This window comes from Motacilla alba, chromosome 10 (genome assembly GCF_015832195.1).
Source record: "Motacilla alba alba isolate MOTALB_02 chromosome 10, Motacilla_alba_V1.0_pri, whole genome shotgun sequence".
In the NCBI taxonomy this organism is placed as follows: Eukaryota; Metazoa; Chordata; class Aves; order Passeriformes; family Motacillidae; genus Motacilla; species Motacilla alba.
In genome coordinates, this window is record NC_052025.1 from 15,140,808 (window position 1) to 15,159,720 (window position 18,913).

Sequence of the window (18,913 nt, forward strand, 5' to 3'; positions counted from 1 at the left end):
GCAGATATTACCCAGAGAAGCTGTCCCTGCCCATGGCAGGCGGGTGGAATGAGATTTAAGGCCCATTCCAACTCAAACCATTCTGTGATTCTACAAATCTGAGCTCGAGAGGACAACTGCAGCTTGGCTGCTCTTGCTTAGGGAGGAAGTGGGGCCAGCTAAGAAGATCCAGTTCACCATGAAACGGGCACCATGTGGGTGGCTTTGCAGTAATTGCAGAAAGAAAGATGGGGGTGGAAAGAGATACCAAACTGGTCTGCAGAAAGGAATTGCATCAGAGCAAGTATGGATAAGTGATGTAATTCAGAAATTCTTTGGGCTTATTTAACAGCTTCTGAAGAGCTTGTCTGAACACAAACTTGAAAGTGGATTAGAAGGTTAGCCTGGCAGGATCCAAACTTTCAGGTATTTCTTGAGATCCATGTTTTGTTCCAGGCTCTGCTACTGGCCTGGAAGGAAGAAGAAATTTGGAGAGGATATTTCATCTGTCTTTGATTTCCTGTAAAATCAAAGCAGTGATACCAGCTACCATGAAAACATGTGGAGATAAGCTGAAGGAAAGTTATTAATTATAATAGTAAAATCATTTCCATGATTGTCTCTGGCAAGTTTCCCAAATTAAACTCTTGAGTTAACTTCTTTTGGTAAATAAAAATCCCTTGTTTATGCCTCTTTCATGCTCATGTCCAGAATACAAAAGGGATCTCACCTTTCTGTTGCTTTCAATTAATTGGATTAGTCAACTACCTCCAGGTATGTGCCTCAGGTCCAGTTCTTGCTGACAGCCAAACCAATGGGCCATTACATGAGGTAGATGGAATCCTGCATCAAAGGAAAGAGCAATTTGGGCTGGAGAGATGCCAGGACCTTTTTGTGCATAACCAAATACCTGCATGCATAGATATATTTTTCTCATTGCTGTCGTGCTTCCTTATTGCATGTTGAGAAGGATTAAAGCCTGTGCTCTGAGCAGGGTTGTGCTACCATGATCTCCAGTGCCCAAATAAAAATTGTGTGGGATGTGGGAGATCCCAGAGCCACCAGCTTTGGGAGATGAGAAGTGGAGTGACAGTGAGTGCTGCAAACAGCTACCTACACATGGGATTCTTAGCAGGGCTTCCACATGATGGTCTCTGCATCTCTTCCTGTCACACAGTCAACAAATATAATTAAGACTTACCATTGTTGTAATGTGGCAGGGGGAGGTTGCAAGGAGAAGGGAGCACGGAGTTCCTGCTGAGTTCTTCTAATGAAGCTGTTGCTGCAAAATACTTTCCAAAACATCTGTGAAGGTCCCTGGAAAGCCTGTCAAAGATGTGGCATTGCAATAGTTTGTGTTGCCCTGGTAGAGACCTCAGCAGTGCTCTTGGCTGTGGTAGCTCACAGACAGGGTCCCCGTGGATGTGCAAGGACCACCTGCAACTTGAGAGCAGTTCCTAAACAGACACTGGTAAAGCTGGAACTGAGTTCAAAATCTCTTGAAGAGCAGGAAAAAAAAAAAATCAGATAAATATCCAGTCCTGCATGTGTGAGAAATTAATCCCCCAGACCTCTACAGAGCTGAGTGCAGCTGTTTTGCAAATTGCCCCCTTTAGTTTCTACATTGAGCCAGATAGCTCAAGATAATTGTGTTTACTGCATTGTTTCTATCCTGCTATCAGTATCCTCCTGGGAAAATGATTTTTGTGTTCATTTTCTGCTGAGGAGTTTGGAAGCAGTGGCAGAAGAATGGTAACTGGGCTTTACTTCTTCTCAAAGTTACTGTGGGGCCAAGCCAATGAGCAGCAAACTTAATCTGGAAAGATCTGCTAATCAAACTGCTGGCCAGCCGGCCTGGCACAGCCCATCCCCTGCTCTGTGCCTTAGTTTTCATGTTGAAATGCGGGAGATGATGCTGATCTTTGAATTACTTTGTCTGGAAGAAGAAAGAAATGTTTGAGTGTTGCTTATGTAGGACCCTCCCTCCTTATTACCATATGTGGAATTCAGAGCTTTGCTGCAGTGGCGGGCTAACATGAAGAGCAATGAAATCATATGAATTTACAAAAAAGCTCAGGAGTGCCTTTAGAGATGTAGCCTTTCCTAGAGTATCTGCTAAAGCTGTGAGAGACCTGAATTAACTTACTGGGAGTAAGGGCTGGGCCGCTCTTTACAGCCCACAATACATTCACAGCTGCTTCTCCACCGAGTCAAGTGCTCAGTTTTGGGTTCTTTTGGTGGGAGGGTTGTTGGGATTTTTTGGTTGTTTGTTTAATTTTGGTTTTTTTGCATTGTTTTATTAATCACTCCCTAGCTGCTTCCACTCCTCCCACTTTTGCTGTGCTGATATTCGGCTTTTTCACAAGCCTTGGGGCAACTTGCCCATACAGATCTGGGAAGTACAAAGACTCCTCTTGAAAGTCTTGTCCTGGGGGTCTGCATCTGTAAAACCTGGCTCAATCAAACCAGCATCTGGGTATGGTTGTTCCCAGCACAGGATAATATATGAAGTCAGGAATTCCACTGTTAGTCCTGGGCGTGGATTTGCCACTTTTTTTTTCTCTAAGGAGAAGATATTCTTGCTTTATTTCCAGAGGTGAGCCTTCCAAAGTTGTGAACACAAGAGCTTGCCAAATATTAGCTTTCAAGGTTTTAAGTTGCACAGTGTTTACTCGAGTTACCTCTTCTTGAAGTCTTTATAAAGAGTCGTGTTTGCTCAGGCACACTCCTAAAAGCCCCAAGACATGGCTCTGGAAGGAGGTATGCAGCAGCAAATGTAAATATTGCTGTTCTTAAAACTGGAAGCCCTCTGAGTAATCTATAGAAGGAAATAGTAACGTGAGGAAAAGGCCTTAGATTTGGAGGAAGCTTTATATGATTTGGAGGTGAAGACTACAGAGCAGTATCTGGAATGGATAAAATCCAGAAATTCAGGGATATTGTAAGTACAGTTTCTCGTGGCCGAGGCTTAGCCCTGCAATCACAGCTGCTCTCTTCTGTTCCCCAGTGTTTCCCTTTGCTGTCACCAAGGCAGCATTTCCCCATACCCCAGCCTCTGAAGCTATTGCTGGGAACAGTTTTTAGAGATTTTGCTGGACAAACTATGCTGGCCTCTTGCTGTGGGACAAAGTTAGAAACAAAATATTTGTTGTACTTAGCCAAGTGATTCCCTCCCACCTTTTGTCAGTAACTGGTGTCATTTTTCTGAGAAGGTTGTGGAAATGTGAGCTGAGTTTCAGGTGCTCTGTGATATGATAAACAGGAGAGGAATTTTCATGAAGAAGTGCCTAGGTACAGTGCAAATAAAGAAAAACAATTGAATTAAAATTCAACCACAATATTTACCAGTCTCCCCACCTGCCTGTATATGCAGGTATGCTGAGACCAAACTCACATCATGTTTCCTGCAGCTGAGACAAGTGAGCAGAGTGCTGGCTTGGCTGAGGAGAATTTTTGCCCTTACCATGCCACTTTTTCTACCTATCAACACTGAATTCCCACTTCCTTTTTTCCCTCTCTATGCACAGCTATTATCATCCTTCCCACAGCGAGGGCAGGAAGTAAATAAATGGCGCTGCAGCAGAAAAAGCCCTGCCACGAGTTAGCGCAGAACGATTGCTCTTATCAGTGTATTTATCGAACTCAGCCTGGCTGAGTGCGGGATCGCTGCAGGGCCGGAGGCAGCAGCAGCAGCTGCGATCCTGCAGTTATGGATTTATGGGTTCCCGGTGCCATCTGCTGGCACAGAGCTCAGTCAGCAGAACGGGATGCGCACGGAGCCCTCCAGCTCCTCTCCCGAGCAGAGGCTGCAGCTCTTTGCAGATGGTGTCGCCCCCATCCACCCTTCCTGGATGATTCCTTGGGCTTTGCAAGGCAAATGCTCCCTGCAGCCAAGCACCTGCAGAGCCCTGTGCTCGTGGTCCCTCCTGGGGCTCTGTTCGGAGCCCCCTGGGCTTTCCACAGCTCCCTTTGTGCTGCTGGAATTCTGTCTGCTCCATGGCAGCAGCCCCAGATCCAAGGGCAGCTGCAGATGGAGAATTTTTTGTAACCCAGCAGGCCGAACTTCTAAATCCAGGTGGTTTTGAGGGACAGGGTTTATCTTTGGTGCAGAGTGACACCAGTGGCACTGAGGTAGGGTTGTAAAGACACTGCTAGAAAGCTTTCAGAGCAGTGGAAGATTTACTTTTGGACAAATCTCTGAAATGGCCTGAACAAAGAAAAAAAACCCAAATCCATCCATGTGACAGAGGATGTAGGGAAATTTTCCTTTTTTTTTTGTAAGAGGGATGTGTGGCAAGCAAAGATGAGCTGTGATAACAACATTGGTTGGTGATATTCCTTGGCTTTTGCAATTAGGACTCCAGATAACCCGCTAGAGCTGTTTTTATGCTTTATATTTGCACTTTAAATTTGCATTTTTCACTGCCTCCATCACAGCATCTGCTCTGGGATGGTGTGTGCTGCAAGGGGACTGATTTCTTTATCCTCCTTGCTGCTGGGAAGCACATTTTGGTGTGTGTCAGAGTCCTGATGGTGCCCATGTGCACTGCCCAAGCCTAAAGACAGGATGTGTGTCAAAGCAAAGCCATCAAATTCACTTTTAAATCTTCCATTTTTTAAAGGTAATATATCATTCAGTGCAATCACCATATTAAAAAAAATTATATATAAACTTGCTTCATACACCTTGCTTTGACTTCAGTCCAAGTTTGCCCTGGGCCTCCCTTATTTCTGCCCGTGGGGAACTTGCACCAGTTAACCACAAATAAAGTGGAGTTTCTGACACTTAAATTCTGGTATGTCAGGAGTGGGTAGTGACAAGACCTAGCTGGGATCTGTATTAGCATGTTTGCAGATACAGATCAGAGGTTTGAAATCCAGATGACATGAGGATGAATGAAGAGGAGAAATTGCTAATCAAATTCTCCAGGGCTGCAATGCAATAAGCCAGGGTAACTTGATGGAAAATGTAATCAAGCCTTCTAGTCTGTTTTTCAGCTACCTCTAGGCTTCAATTTTTCAGCCTTTGTGCCTCCCTCTCACATGGACTTTAAAAGGAAGCAGGATGTCTGTGAGGATCAATGAAATAATTTAGTTTTACCAAGTGAGTCCAGTAATCCTGCTGGACAGATCTCCCAGAGATTTCTTTCTCTTAAATGGGGAAATATTGTAAAGAAATTCTCCATCTTCAGCCCATTACTAGTATAGCTAATGCCAAAGCAGAAGCATAACCTTGTAGTAGAAATGGATTTTTCCCCCCCTCATTGGTCAATAAGTGGCTACATTTGAGAGTGATTTTCTCTATCTTGCACATACATAAATCAGCTTTTCTGAGTTTCAACACCTGATTTTGTGCTGGGGGCTATTGGTACCTGTGTTCACTGTCATGTTTATTAAAATGATTCAAAATAATATGGAATATTTGTCAGTAAAAAGCACTTGTAGACATTATGATGGGCTGCATGTATTTTTTGGAGATGACAGGATGCAAAAAGCATTACCCTCACATTACAGGATGGACATGTCTCCTCGTATAGAGACTTTCACTAGGTACATAATTGCAGATATTCTGATATTCCTGTAGGATGAAAGGAGCTGAGCAAGTTCATAGTAGAGTTGCAGGTGTTGGTTTTCTACAAAATAGAAAGTTTTCCTCTGAAAAATGTGGTGTAAAAACTCAGTAGTAGCTGACATACTGCCTCCATTTTGAATTTGAGCCAATATTTAACATAAAAGGAGTAATGATCAAGCACTTTGCATTCTATAGTATTTCAGACCCATCACTTTTCATGTTTGGCTGGGGGGGGAGAGGAGGCACAGAATTGCTGCTTTAAGTCTAAGAAGGTCTCTGCCAATTAATATCTTATTTTTTCCCTTCCTTTTTTCCTAAAATTTGCTTGCAGTTTGCATGCAAACCATTGTTTTGACAGGAGCAGCCTGATTACTTTTCAGGGAAAATGATAAGTTGCCAGCAAGCTGGGAGCACTAATGGGACCAGATTGCTTTAAGACAGAACTTTTTCAGTTCCATCTTACAGATAATTTGAATGTGTGCAAGGGGATGTGTTTATGTATCCTGGGACAGTCACATAGGGATGTTGTCACCTCTTCTAGGTCAGCCAACAAATAAAAAAATATATGGAGAAATACTTGAGTGATCAGACCTTGCAATGGGCATCATCTCAAAATGGTGTTTAACTGGCAGGGTTAAATGAGGGAGTGCCACAGCCATTTAAAGGATTTCAGTGTGTAATTTAAAGGGCATTTCAGGCTGTTCTAAATCATGGGAAGGATGGGGGTGCAACTTATAACAGCCCTACGTTTGGGGGATTTGAGACAGCATCTTATCCACACTCTTGTTACACAACTTTTGGGGGAGCTTGGCAAAGCTGGAGGATGCTCTGGCTGCTTATAAAACACAGGTTTGATTTGCTGTTAAAACAGAAACAAAAGTTCAGGAGTCAAATGGAAGGAGCTGCCCTTGGAAAGTCTCACACTGGCTGCTCTCACTGCCTGCAATTTTCTGCATTCAGTTCACCTCCTGCAGGCCCCCAGGACTGGGAATTGGATGGGTTGGAGAAGCTGCCCTGTGCTTTGTGCTGCTCCTCTGTAGTCAGCAGTTATCTGTGAGTGAGCTTTGCTTTCAGTTTCATGGGGACAAGCCTCTATGCCAGAGTCAAAATGGGATTTGAAAGAAAATTTTTGCTGATTTTTTTCATACATCAGTGTTAATACTCACTGGGAAGGAACATGAGAGTTTTTACACTTTGTTTTATGTTGCCTCTGCCCTGTTTTGCACTCAACTGATTTGGTTTTTGGCTTGCTCAAAATTTCCATGTGGTTTAACCCAGAGATGGTTATACTTGGGGGTGGCAGAGGGTTTACTGGTATTTGAATGATAAGAGTACTGAACTATTTAGGGGATACAAAATAGAAACTGCTACAGGAAAACCACAAGGGCTCTTATTTAGGAACTCTTCAGTAGAGAGAAGACTTTTTTCTTTCCCCCCCCCCCCCCTTTTTTGTGGTAATTTTAGGTCCCTCAGGATCCACGTTCACCTGAGGGCTACTGAAAACTCTTTCTTGGGGATGCCAAGAGCTTCTACCAATATCATATTTTCTTAATTCTCACCAGGATGCTCATGCTCAGGCCCTAATTTCTCAGATTTCTCATCAGAAAAAAAATTCTTTGATAATATCTAATTTTGCCTGAAAATAAACAACATAAGCCAGTTGTGTAAGAAAATACAAAGGCTGGAGTCTGTGTAGCTGTGGAGTTTTCTGAGTTGCAGCATCTCACCTCAAGATCTTTGCTTCCTATTATGGTAGGGGGGCCCCCAGCCAGGTAATAATTGGCATAGATTTCATGTGTTACAGAAGGTTGATCAATAATATCTTTATTAAGAAACTTATTGCTCTTTTATAGACTAGTTCGCCACAGGTTGACTTAATTGGTCTTTTACTTAAAACAGTATCACTATTGGTTAATTAGGAAACTGCCCTTTGGTAAACAAGTTTCTATAACACATTCTACATGTTTGCAATACTAGGCGTAGCAAGTCAAGATAAGAATTGTTCCTCCTTCTTTACTCTGATTTTCTCGCAGCCTTTCCCAGCATCATGCCTGGGAAAGTTATCTGTTGCTCTCTGTGACCAGAGAGAGCTGCTGCCACAGCTCCCCATGGCCACAGTGAGGCAGCAAAATCCAAACAGCCTTCCCTGGTTTGGATTTTTGTCCTAAAGCAGCGTCAGGAACGAGTCCCTGAGAGCTCTGCCAGGTGTGGTGCTTGACTGAGCTGAGTCCTGCTGCGGGGACAGACCGGTGGGGGTTCACCTCCAGCAGTACTCCATTCCTTTTGTGCTTTGCTCCTGGAGGAGCTGGGCTGGGTGAGAGTGCCAAACTTTTCTAGACATTTCTGTAAGTTTTGGATGAGTTGCATAGTTTTTTTGAGGAAATTTTTAATTTTTTTTCTTTAGCCTCTCTCTGAGGATGAATTAAAGGCATAGCAGAAATCAGTCTGGCTTTGGAGCATATGTGCTTTTCTCCAGTCCTGTCATATTGTCATTACAGCTTCAGGGTCCTGTTAGGCTCTACAAACACAGTATGAAACCATTCAATCCTTGAAGCCCGAATAAAAAACAACAAGAAAAGGACCCTTCTATTACAGGTAAGTTACAAAAGCATGGAGGCAGAGGAAACTTCCTTTCTGTGGCTAAGGATTTCTCTAGAGGCAACTAAGAATCTGAGTCTTCATAAAGAGCCTAATTCCCTTGGGATAAAGTCTTCGAGTGTTTGAATGCTTCTTGCCTAAAATGACACTGGAAATCCTTGGGAGGTGACTGGAAAGCAAAGTTTTATCACAGCCCTGGTTCCAAACCCACTTGCTGCCCCATGGCCTGAACCATAAGTAACAAGCAAGGACAGGGCTGAAAGGCAACTAATTATTATAAAAGAAAAATAGTGCAGCTCAAAATGGATTTTTGCCTCCTGGTACATATATCTTCCTGGTTTTTCTGCTTGTCTAGGAGGACAGGAATTTCTTTGCAACCAGAAAAAAAAAGATGCTGGCTGTGTCTGCAGCATGCCCAGCTCAGCAGAAAGGAAATGCTTGTTCATTATTTGCAGCCATAATTAGTATGGGACACGAGTTAAAGGAGAAGCTGTTTGCTAAGCAATCACCAAGTGAGCTGTGAGGGAGCAGCATGGGACAGCACTTGCTGGAAGGAATGTGGTCATACAGGAAAGCAGGGCAAAGCACCACCAGGTGTGTGAACTCTGCAGCAATTTTTTCTGCCTTCCTTGTAAATGGATTAGAGACAACTTAAATACCTCCCTCAATTAACACCGTTTCCTACAGATGGAGTAATTTACTCGTTTAAATAGGAAATAATGGAGTGCAATTTATTTAAATGACTCATCAAAGGGAGTAAGGCTGATTCAGCCCTCTGCTTTATGCCTGTCCTGTAGGAAGGGGTATCTCAAGGTGCTGTACCCCCAGAGCACAGGCTGTCCCTTTGGGCTGCACCTCTTGCATGTCACCAGGGGCCTGTTTTATACTTTTGTTCTCTTTGTCTTTTCAGGTTTGCCAGAAATGATGTCCACACGCCTGTCAGAGTGATGTGAGTGCCAAGGAGTTTTATGGAGAGATCATCTCGATGGGATTGCAGGAGAAGCAGGGCATCAGGCCCAGCCTGTGTGAAGGGCAGGTCCTGCCTGACCAGCCTGATCTCCTGTGACCAGCTGCCCTGCCCAGGGGCTGAGGGAAAGGGATGTTGTCTACCCAGACTGCAGTAAAACCTTCAACACCATGGTGGGTTAGTGGTTGGACTCAGTGATCTTAAGAGGTCTTTTCCACCCTTTACAATTCCATGATTCTACAGCTGAGATGGGGATAAAGTATCTTGCAGCTTACAACAGCTGGATGCAATAAAGGGCATATTGCAATTTTAAACTTTCCTTTTGATCACTAACCATTAATTAAAAAAGGAAAAATAGTGCCACCCAAAATGGATCTTTATGTTCTGGTTCATAAATCCCTATGGTTTCTCTCCTTGTCTAGAAAACCAGGAATTTATTTAAGGTGCTATTGATCAAAATTAATGCTGATCTGTGTTCAAGGCTGGAAAAGCCTCTGCAGACTCCTAATGATTTTCCACTATGCTTTGAAAATGAATGTTCTAGCACAGAATCTGTAGTTATTTCACTGTAAGTAGCTTTTGGAGGGCTACTCTGACTGTGAGGGTAACCTGGATAACCTGGGAAGGTTATTTTAGAAAAAGGAATTAAACAGAATCCTTAGAACCCCATTCATAGGCAAGCCTGATGAATCCCTGACCAGCCTCTTGCTGTTCTTGGGAAGGTACAAACACCTCTGCAGGAGGTGGCACAAATACTCTGGATCTCACTGTTTTTCTTCCTCTTCTGTATATATTCTTAAACCTCCATGATAAATCTCTTATTTCCCACCCTCAATTGGGGGTCACACTTTCAGCCCCTCAGTGCAATGCCAGCTTTGGAGCAGAGTTGGGTGAGCTGTCCCTGCACCTCCCTTTCTCCAGGGCCCAGTTCCCTCAGCTCAGCCAGTCTGAGGTTGGGCTTTTTCCCTGAATGTGCCCGGATCCTGTTCTTTGGGAGTCATTCCTGATTGCACACGTTCTCTGAACTTTTGCTGGCTGTTTGCATAACCATGAGTGTGTTTCCTGGCTGGCACGTGGCCCTGGGATCTGTTTATGAGCAGTAATGCTGGATGGCGGCAAGTGGTGTTCAAAGCTGTGGGCTTGTGCTTCACATGCTCTGCATCCCTGGGGCTTAACTCCTTGTCTCATTTAGTCACCTTGTGATTTAATTTCTGGCCTCTCCCCCACCCCAAATATCACTGTACTTGGAATCTGTACAAAGATAAGATTCCCAGATGTGATCCTGATGTTGATCTGAGGGAAAATGCCTGGTACCACATTGCCTAGTTCAGTTCCTCTCAAAAGTTTCTTAACATCAGCCACCTTCTCACCAGGCAACAGTAAACTGAGACTGTCTTGAAGGCCAAGTTTTCAGGATATAGAATCATTTATGGAGTCTGAACAGTAATAATGCCCCAAATGCACTTTGAGCTCAAGCTTTTGATATTTCTGTACACCCATTTGTTATCCATCTGATTTCAGATTCAGTGTGGATTTCTTGCAGACTGCAATTCTTCCTCCAAGCCATCTATCTACTGAGTGTCAACTGCTCATCTTTAGTGTCTCAAGCAAGCCAGGAGACTTTGCTTTTCCTCCAGTGTTTGCCATTTCTATGGCTGACACAATGTCTATTTGGCACCAGGGCTGCACAGCTGCACTTTGCTCATCCACTGCACCTTTTGTCTCTTCTGCCATCAGACCTGCTCTCTCTGGCGTTTGGACCTTCCAGCTCATCTGAGGATAAAACCTGCAGTTCAGCCAGAAGGGAGGGATGTTTCTGTGCTGCTGAGACAAGGGCAGACAAAGCCCATTTGTTGCCTGAATGCTGCAGAGATGGCCTGCTTTGGCAAAACACAGAGGTAGCCAAAACTCAGCCTTGGATGCTCCAAGTGTTTTTCTATTCAGCTCCCTCAGGTAAGAGTGGTGCTGTTCTGAGTACTATGGCATGAAGTTTAGTGGTATAGAAAGTGGAAGAAATGGGGTGATGCCTATTAGTATAGGCTAAAAACCATTTTTAACCTTATTTAATTCAGGTACAGAACAATTCCTATTCAAGATGAACAAATGGAGGATCTGAGCTCTTTTACCATTACAGCTATTTATTTTCTGTAGCGTTCAGATGCTGTGACCATTTAAAAATGGAAATACAGCTAATGGTGAAAACATGTATTTGACACATCCACTTATATGTGCAGCAGAACCCATGGCCTTCTACAACCAGAAGGAAATAATATTCTGTAAGAGGGCTATGATGTGGTTTCTCCCTGTCGGAGAAAGGCAAAGGAAGAGAGTGGAAATATTCATTTCAGGCAGAGGAAAAGGAGAGACTTCCATCAAGTCTGTCTAGTGTTGTCAACACCCAAGAGAAATATTTTATGCTTTTTTATAACTTTACTAAATCATGTGGGAACATCAGGCTCTGAATAAAGAATAGCATGGAGGAAAAGAATGACTCAAAAGTCGATCTGTTTTACTGTAAGCACAGCTAAACTCTGGGCATGCACTATTCCTGAAACTGTTTTCCCTGCTTTTAAGGTTTATCCTTGAAGTCTCTGACTTGCTACAGCTACTGGAGGAAATGAATGTTGGAGTCTGTACAGGATGTTTGTAATTCTTCTAGTGGTATAAAAATAACTTTCCCAGTTTTGATTATGTTGAGTCCTCATAAAGATCATTTTGGGTTTATGTAATGAAATTTGGCAAATTCCTAAAGATATTTCTATTTAGCTACCAGTTTTAGAAACAAACTTGTCAGTGTACATCATTGATATATCAGCTGTTAGGAGTGATAGACTTGTAGAGAAGCAGCATTTTCATTCATTCTTAGTGTTGTAATTTTGAAAATCAGTGTGCTAACCTTCACTTTTAGATTAGCCTTAATTCCTTGCTCTTGAATTTTTTTTTCTTTTTTTTTTTTTTTTTTTTTGAGATGCAGACTGATAAAAAAAGTTTATTTCCTTCTGGAATTGTGAAATTTTGACCCTTTAAATAAAACAGTCCTAAATTCAATTTCTCTGTAAAAATTGTGGAACTAAATTTGATACCCATGTAAGTTTTCACTGTTTCTTCTAAAAGCACAAAAGGTGATGGTGTTGATGGTGCAACAGTTGGTCTTTGGATAGGCCACAAATTGGATCCAGTCTCTAATATTTAAGAGGGTTTATGCTGTGTCAGACTTCCTCAGCATTCCCACTCCTTCTCACGAAGGTTTAAAGGTATGTTAAATACAGCCATGTGAAATATTCATAAAGCAAATGAAGCAATACCCCACACTCATGTGGGTTTTTTTTTTCCTGTGCGTCGAGAACCAAAAAGGGGAAATGTTTTCATCTTGCACCGCTTTGCAGACAAATTCAACCCAAATATTAATAAACACTTCTTGGAAGGGAAATTCTCTACAAGTGCGAAGCGATTTGCTTTGTAAGAATCCACATCTGAACCAGTCAATCTGCTCTGTCTTTGGGAACCAGGGCAAGACCAATAATTCCATTGAGAAGGTGTGACCTGAAGAAACCATAACGAGCCCTGTGGTGGGGCCTGTGGGGTCATCCCCGTAGAGCTAAGGTACTGGAAAACACTTCTGTTCCCAGGTGATCCATGTCACATCTCGGTGCTGGTTACCCCGTTGGAGGCTTTGACAGAGGGGTTTGATGCCAGGTGGGCTGAGTTGAGTGAGCAGCAAGGTGCAGGAGCCTCTGAAGGGGCTGGGGAGATGGCAGAGTCCCCTTCTTCTGACCAGACCTATAAACCAGTGTTTAAAAGGCTATTGAAACTCAACTTCTCTTTCACAGCCACAGAGGAGAAGGGTTCAGGCAAACCTGATTGTCAGCTTGTGTCAGCCAAAATAACCACTTGAATTTATGCAAGCAGTTTAGGTTTTTCCAAGTGATGCAAAACCAGGCAAAGTGGGAGAGTCTCACTGAACCTCAGGGTTTCCAGAGCTGAATGAAGAGTAGAACTCAAAGGCCAGGCTATCTGGGAGTTTTGTGAGAACTCTGGGAGAAGAAAAGAATCTTGAACAGATTTTTGCCTCTGGAGGATGCATTTCTTTAGCGCAAGGTGGTGAAAGGGGCAGGAACATCCATGTTGGGTGCTGGAGTACAGGATTAGAGACAGTGGGAGGGTAACCTTGAAGGCATCTCCTAATTAATGAAGTTGAACTGCACCCATATGAAAAGGCACTGAGATGTTTTGCAGCAACTCCCCTTATGCTGTCCCAGGGCAGTGGAGCTCTCTGTTCCTGCCTGTCCCTGTCACCCCACACCCTGGATGCTCAGGCCTCTCTCCTCTCCCACGCGGAACAGGTAAGTGTTTGGATGCTGAATCCCTGCTCATTTCAGGTTTTTTTGGTCAGAATACCTTTGCTTTTCCACCAGGATTATATCCGTCTTGGAATGTGTCTTCCCCATCTAGTTATGGAACATTCTGGAGTATTGGCCACAGGCAGAGAAATGGTGAAATGGGAGCCAGGCTGGGCATGGGAAATAATTCAGGGCTGACCAGAGAATATTGCTCACTTATAGAGGGTTTGTACCATTATTGGCATGGGCCTATAGAGTCTCTATTCTAATGTGGCACAAGGGTCTGCTTTCAGGGACTACTTATTTTTACAAACATACCATCTTCATGTATAAAATATCTTCTGTTAAAGGAGTCTAGAAAAAGAGAAAATATTTTTGATGTTTTTGTCTGATGTTTTTCTGCAGAACTTTGTTTTCTGTACCTTGTGATCTCCTAAGAAATAGATGTAGATTGGTCCTAAGGTACCAAGAGTGTATCTGGGATAGCAAGTAAAATTGTGGCCATCCCCCTGGGTTGATCACCTGTTCTAGGGCTGCTTTTGACTGCAAACCTTCTTTCCTATAATAAATTTTAAGGTGTTTACTGGTGGTGGGAAGAAGAACTTGTACTTGACAAGCAAACAAATATTTGTTTCCTTTACCCAGTACATACTCCCTTTCTTTCCATGGTTCCTTCTCTAACTCTCCAATCTACTTACATGTTTTCAAAATAAGAGTCTGGAAGGATTCCCAGTTTGCTCCACTCAGGCATCATTGCAATTATAATTTCACATTTGGCCTTCAGCAGAACAGAGTGTCTCATCTCTTAGAAAGGAATATTCATAGGAAAACAAATAAAAGCACTCACCAGCTGGTGCCTGGTGAATTATACTGTTCGAAGTTCAAGGATATTGAGTATAGTACGTGCTGATTGGCATTTATGTGGATGTTTCACTGGCATCATTTGACTCTTTCTAGCACTAAATTCAGGCAGACACACACCAGTGTAGTTTTTGTCTTGCTGTGTGAAAAAGATGTTTAAGCTCTCATGAACTTTCCTTGTTCCCTGTAGAGATTTGATTTGCAAATGGTCTAGGTTGGTTTCCCTCTCCCTTGATCCCAGAGAATTGCTCTCTTTAGTCCCTTATAAAACATAGGTGGAGGCAGGCTGCAGCAGCAGCTGGCTGCCAGGCATCCAGCCTTGATTGCAGTGTGATTCCAGCCAGGAGCAGTGCTGTGATCTGCTTGCCTCCTGTCAGCCCTCAGCTTATTGTGCTACTGCTGGACAATTCTCCTTCTTCTCTCTTCCTCCTCCTTTCCCATCGCCCAGAAAGGGGCTTGGAAAACCCCACGTGGGGGTTAAAAGGAGAGTAAAATGGTAAAATGCTCTGGTGTTTTCCCCCTGGTGCAAGAGGAATCATGTCACAACTTCCTTCACTGGCTGCTAGATCACAGCTTGCAACATGGAAATGCAGTCTGTGGTGAAGAAAAGTTTTAAAAGTTAAGATGCAGGAATACTTTCCCCAGAATCTTGGGGGATTTACAGCCCTGGTTTCCACTGAACAAGATGAACAATGGAATTGCATCAGTTGTCCCCAGGATTTAGAAAAAATAAGACATTCTGGTACTAAGGCTGCACTGCAATAGAGGTAAAAATCCTGAGTTTTGAAGAACAAAGTCTCTCCCAACTTGGCAGCTTAGTCTTTCTCAATACTAAACTATTTGCATCAATTGGAGATTTATAAAGAAAATTAACAACAAGATCATAATTTTGGAACATCTTGCCATTTATTGAAATGCCATAAAAAGGCATATATGCATTACAAATGCATTTATACATTACAAAACCCTTTAAAACACCCACACTCAACAGGTTGTTTTTCTCCTCTGCTTTCTTTTGTTGTATCTTAGTTCTAGGTATTGAGGATTGTAAATGTACAGACATAGATGGGTTTGGTCATTCTGTACTAAAACTTTAATTCATACCCTTGTGCAAAGCAGAATAGATTTTTTTTTTCAACTTATTGATGCCTGCCTATTTCTTATCAGCTGTGCTGAAGCTGGATGTATAAAGCACCTGGCTGCAGCTCTGGCTGTTACCTGGAAACATCACTCAACTTTTAGTGCTCTTTCACTCACCTGGTCCCTAGGTTTATATTAAAAACCTTACCAGTAACCTTTTGGGTTTGTCAGGGAGGCAGGGGGAGAAGCAAACTCAAAGTACTTTTGTTATACATATATATTGTATATCAGCCTCAAACTGCTGAGACAAGAATTAGGTGGTTTTTTTCAGGCTGCAGGGCCATAAATCTCCAGAGTGGCTCTTGTAGTTTATCGGGGCTGAGTGGCTGAGGTGATCCTCCATAAACAACTCAGACATGTGGAAGATGAATTTTAACGAGTGTTCTCAAAGCTAAGTGCTACCTCTTGCTTCTACGCCTCAAATTCACCCATTTTTTATTTTTATGTTATATCAGAGGCTGCTGTGTGCTGTTTTTCCCCTCTAATTATCTACACTCAAGCTGGATTCTGTCAAACCCAGAGGAAAGGGAACATAGCTGTGTACACAAGAGGTGGGGTTTCCACCTGGCCTGATTTATGCAAGGGTTCAAACTCCCAGTCAAAACACCTGGGCTTTTAAAGAGGAGGAATTAGACACTTGTGCCTAGGGATTGTTTCATTTGGTTTTGCCTGTGCAAAAGGCTTTTGTGTTTCGTGTCCTCTCTGTAAAATGTTCAACCTTGTTCTAGGAAAGGCTCCAAAGTAAATTAGAGCAGCCTCAGGGGCTGTTTTAAATCATAGCAGCTGAGGCCTTACCCCAGCACTTCACGCTCCACCCTGTGTCTCTTCCACCAACACTCTCTGCAATAACCTCAGATCTTCACCTTTTCTTTGCTCTGCATCCCTGGTAGGTTTTCCTAGGTAGGCTGGGAAATCATCAGATCTGGTTCACAACAAGCAAAGAGAATGAGAAACAGAGCCCACTGGCCTTGCTGGGAAGCAGACAGTCACCAGTTACTGTAATTCAGTATTCCTGTTTATATTCTGGAGCACGCAGACTGACGAAGTAGGAAAAACACAGCTAGAATAATTGCTCCTGGGTATTGTGCTTTCATTTACAAGCATAACCACTCCTGAAGCTGCTGAGGACAAATTCCCTGAACTTCCAGCATTGTGCAATTGCCCCCATGCCTTCTGTGGGGCTTCCACTTTCCTCAGCTCTGACAAATACTGGTCCCTGACAGAGGCAGGACAGGGAAATTGATGGATCAGTGGGATGATCCCGTACCAACAAATTCATAGTTACAAAAATAGGCAGTTATTCTTATCATTTCCTTGTTCTGACACAATTTCCTGCCCTCCTCTCAGGCTGTTCCGAAGATTGCCTGGATGACAGACCTGCTTTGAAGCCTGTCAACCCCTCCACAGAGCACCTCTCCTGTTAGGAATTGCTGTCCTGGAGAACAATGGCTGGGAGCAGGGTGAGGGGCAGCCTTTGATCACACCTGGCACGTGTCCAGACGGGGCCTGCTCGTGGGCACTGCTGGGTTTTAGCATTTCTGATCATATCACACTGCAGCACAGGAACTGTGCTTTGCTTGGTGAGTTTTTATTACCCCTCCTACAGATTTAGTCATCTCCAGCCTCCTTGGAGCAGCCCAGGACAGGAGAGGGATGTGGGGACTGGAGATGCTCCTCAACGAGGTAGTTAGGACATGTCTGCAGCAGCCAAGGGAGGAAGGTGAAGGAGTTTAATTAACAGGGCTCTGCCAGTGCAGTTTATTTTGACAGAAGAGGATTAATGAGCTCCCACAGCTGCAGCCCTGCTGACAGGTCTGTGTGTGATAATGTTTGGCACGGGGGAGCAGTGTGCAGATGGAATTGATAACCTCCTTGGCAAGTGCAGCTGTCCTTGGCATGGGAAGCAGGGTAGGCTTTACCAATTCCAGCAAGACCCTCAGGGATCTATCTGCTAGTGGCTCTAAGGATGTATGTGACACCTGGCCTGGTTTGCAGGCTTGTCACCTTTAGCTTGCCATTGTCAAACCAAATTTGGCTTAGTTATGGTAGTTCTCAGCTTGCCTTTGGTAATTTCTGCATCTTTATTATTAAAAAATTGAATTTAAATTGAATTTAAAAGATTCAAGTAATTGAATTTGAGAAGAGTCCATAGCTCAGTGTTTTGTAAAACAAAGCCTTTCTATTTGCTCATGGGATAACATTTGGAGAGCAGCAGTAGGTGAGGCTGTGAGTAGACCTGTGGCCATGCCTACATGTAAACACTTGTTCTGATCCAGGAACCTTAACATTGGGAAACCCATTCAACATCTAGGAGTATGTACAAGACTAACCTTATTGTCAGTAGTTCTGTGTTATTCTGATTAAACAATGCACTGAAAATATGTATTACCAGCAGGGATGGGATCTGCTGTGCTCCAGTTTTTGGATTTCAGCTTAGTGAGAGTTTTGTGCTATAATCAAGTGATAAAAACCCCCAAAACACTAACAGTAGCAAAAATAAAAAGTAAATAGCTATTTTTCCTGATTCAAGTCAGTTGTGAGGAATGTAAACATTGAGTTTTAGCCGTCAATTTTTAGAAAACACAGGTGAAAACTGCTGTGTTAAAACCTGTGTGTGTAACTTTCTTCCTTCAGCTACCCCAGACCACAGTTTATGAGCAAATGTCAGTTCCAACAGGCATGGTTCAAGGTAGGAAAATACTCTCTTTCTTTAGCATGCATTTTGCTGAAAAGAGACATAAAGGAAAAGAACATCTTACTTGGTAGAGTCTGAAAAAGAATAAAACTCTTCTTACATTCACTCCCAACTCCATGCTCTGTTCTCTAGATCCAGGACTAGGTCTGGAGCACACTAATAATCTCTAGTTTGTGGTTGTATCTTCTTCCCAGGAGGATCACTTTGTGAGAAAGCAGAGGTAATGGTACACCAGTAATCAGCTTGTAACAACTCTGTACTTGAAGGAATGGGCAGAGGATATTCAGGGAAAATTTTACAAAAATACTGAAAGACTGGTTTGGTTTTGTTGTTGTTGTTTTGGTGTGGTTTTTGTTGTTTGTTTTTGTTTTTTTTTTTTTTTTTTCATTTTTCCAGCTCTGTGTTCATAACTTAGTTGCATTACTCTCCATAGCTTGTGAGGTGCCAACCTCCCCTCTTTAAAGGACCAAATGTCTCACTGCAGCTCTGGTAAGAGCTTGGGGCTGGGAGCTACAAACACCAGGGTCCAGTTTTCCCTTTTCAAGAAGTACAAGCAGAAAACCCCAACCAAAATAAGTCAGTCATCATCTCCTCCCCTTCCAAACACTTTGCTATTACTGGAAGGATCATGATTTCGTATTTTATCCCTGTCTCTCACTGGTTTCCTGTCTAATCCTAAGCCAATAATTAAAAAAAAAACCTTTGCTCATATCAGCCTTTTTTTCTGACAATACTTCTGAGATGTATGAGGATGCATTGGT

General features: G+C 43.0%; 1 protein-coding gene across 1 annotated transcript in view; it reads left to right on the forward strand.

Moving 5' to 3' along the window:
* The first annotated feature begins 16,830 nt into the window (after positions 1–16,830).
* The window catches only part of MCTP2 (multiple C2 and transmembrane domain containing 2), a 123,381-nt gene continuing 121,298 nt past the window's right edge, over positions 16,831–18,913 (forward strand). Inside the window, exon 1 of the mRNA XM_038146811.1 lies at positions 16,831–17,037. The gene's annotated coding sequence lies outside the window, so the exon portion shown is untranslated. The remainder of the gene's footprint in view (positions 17,038–18,913) is intronic.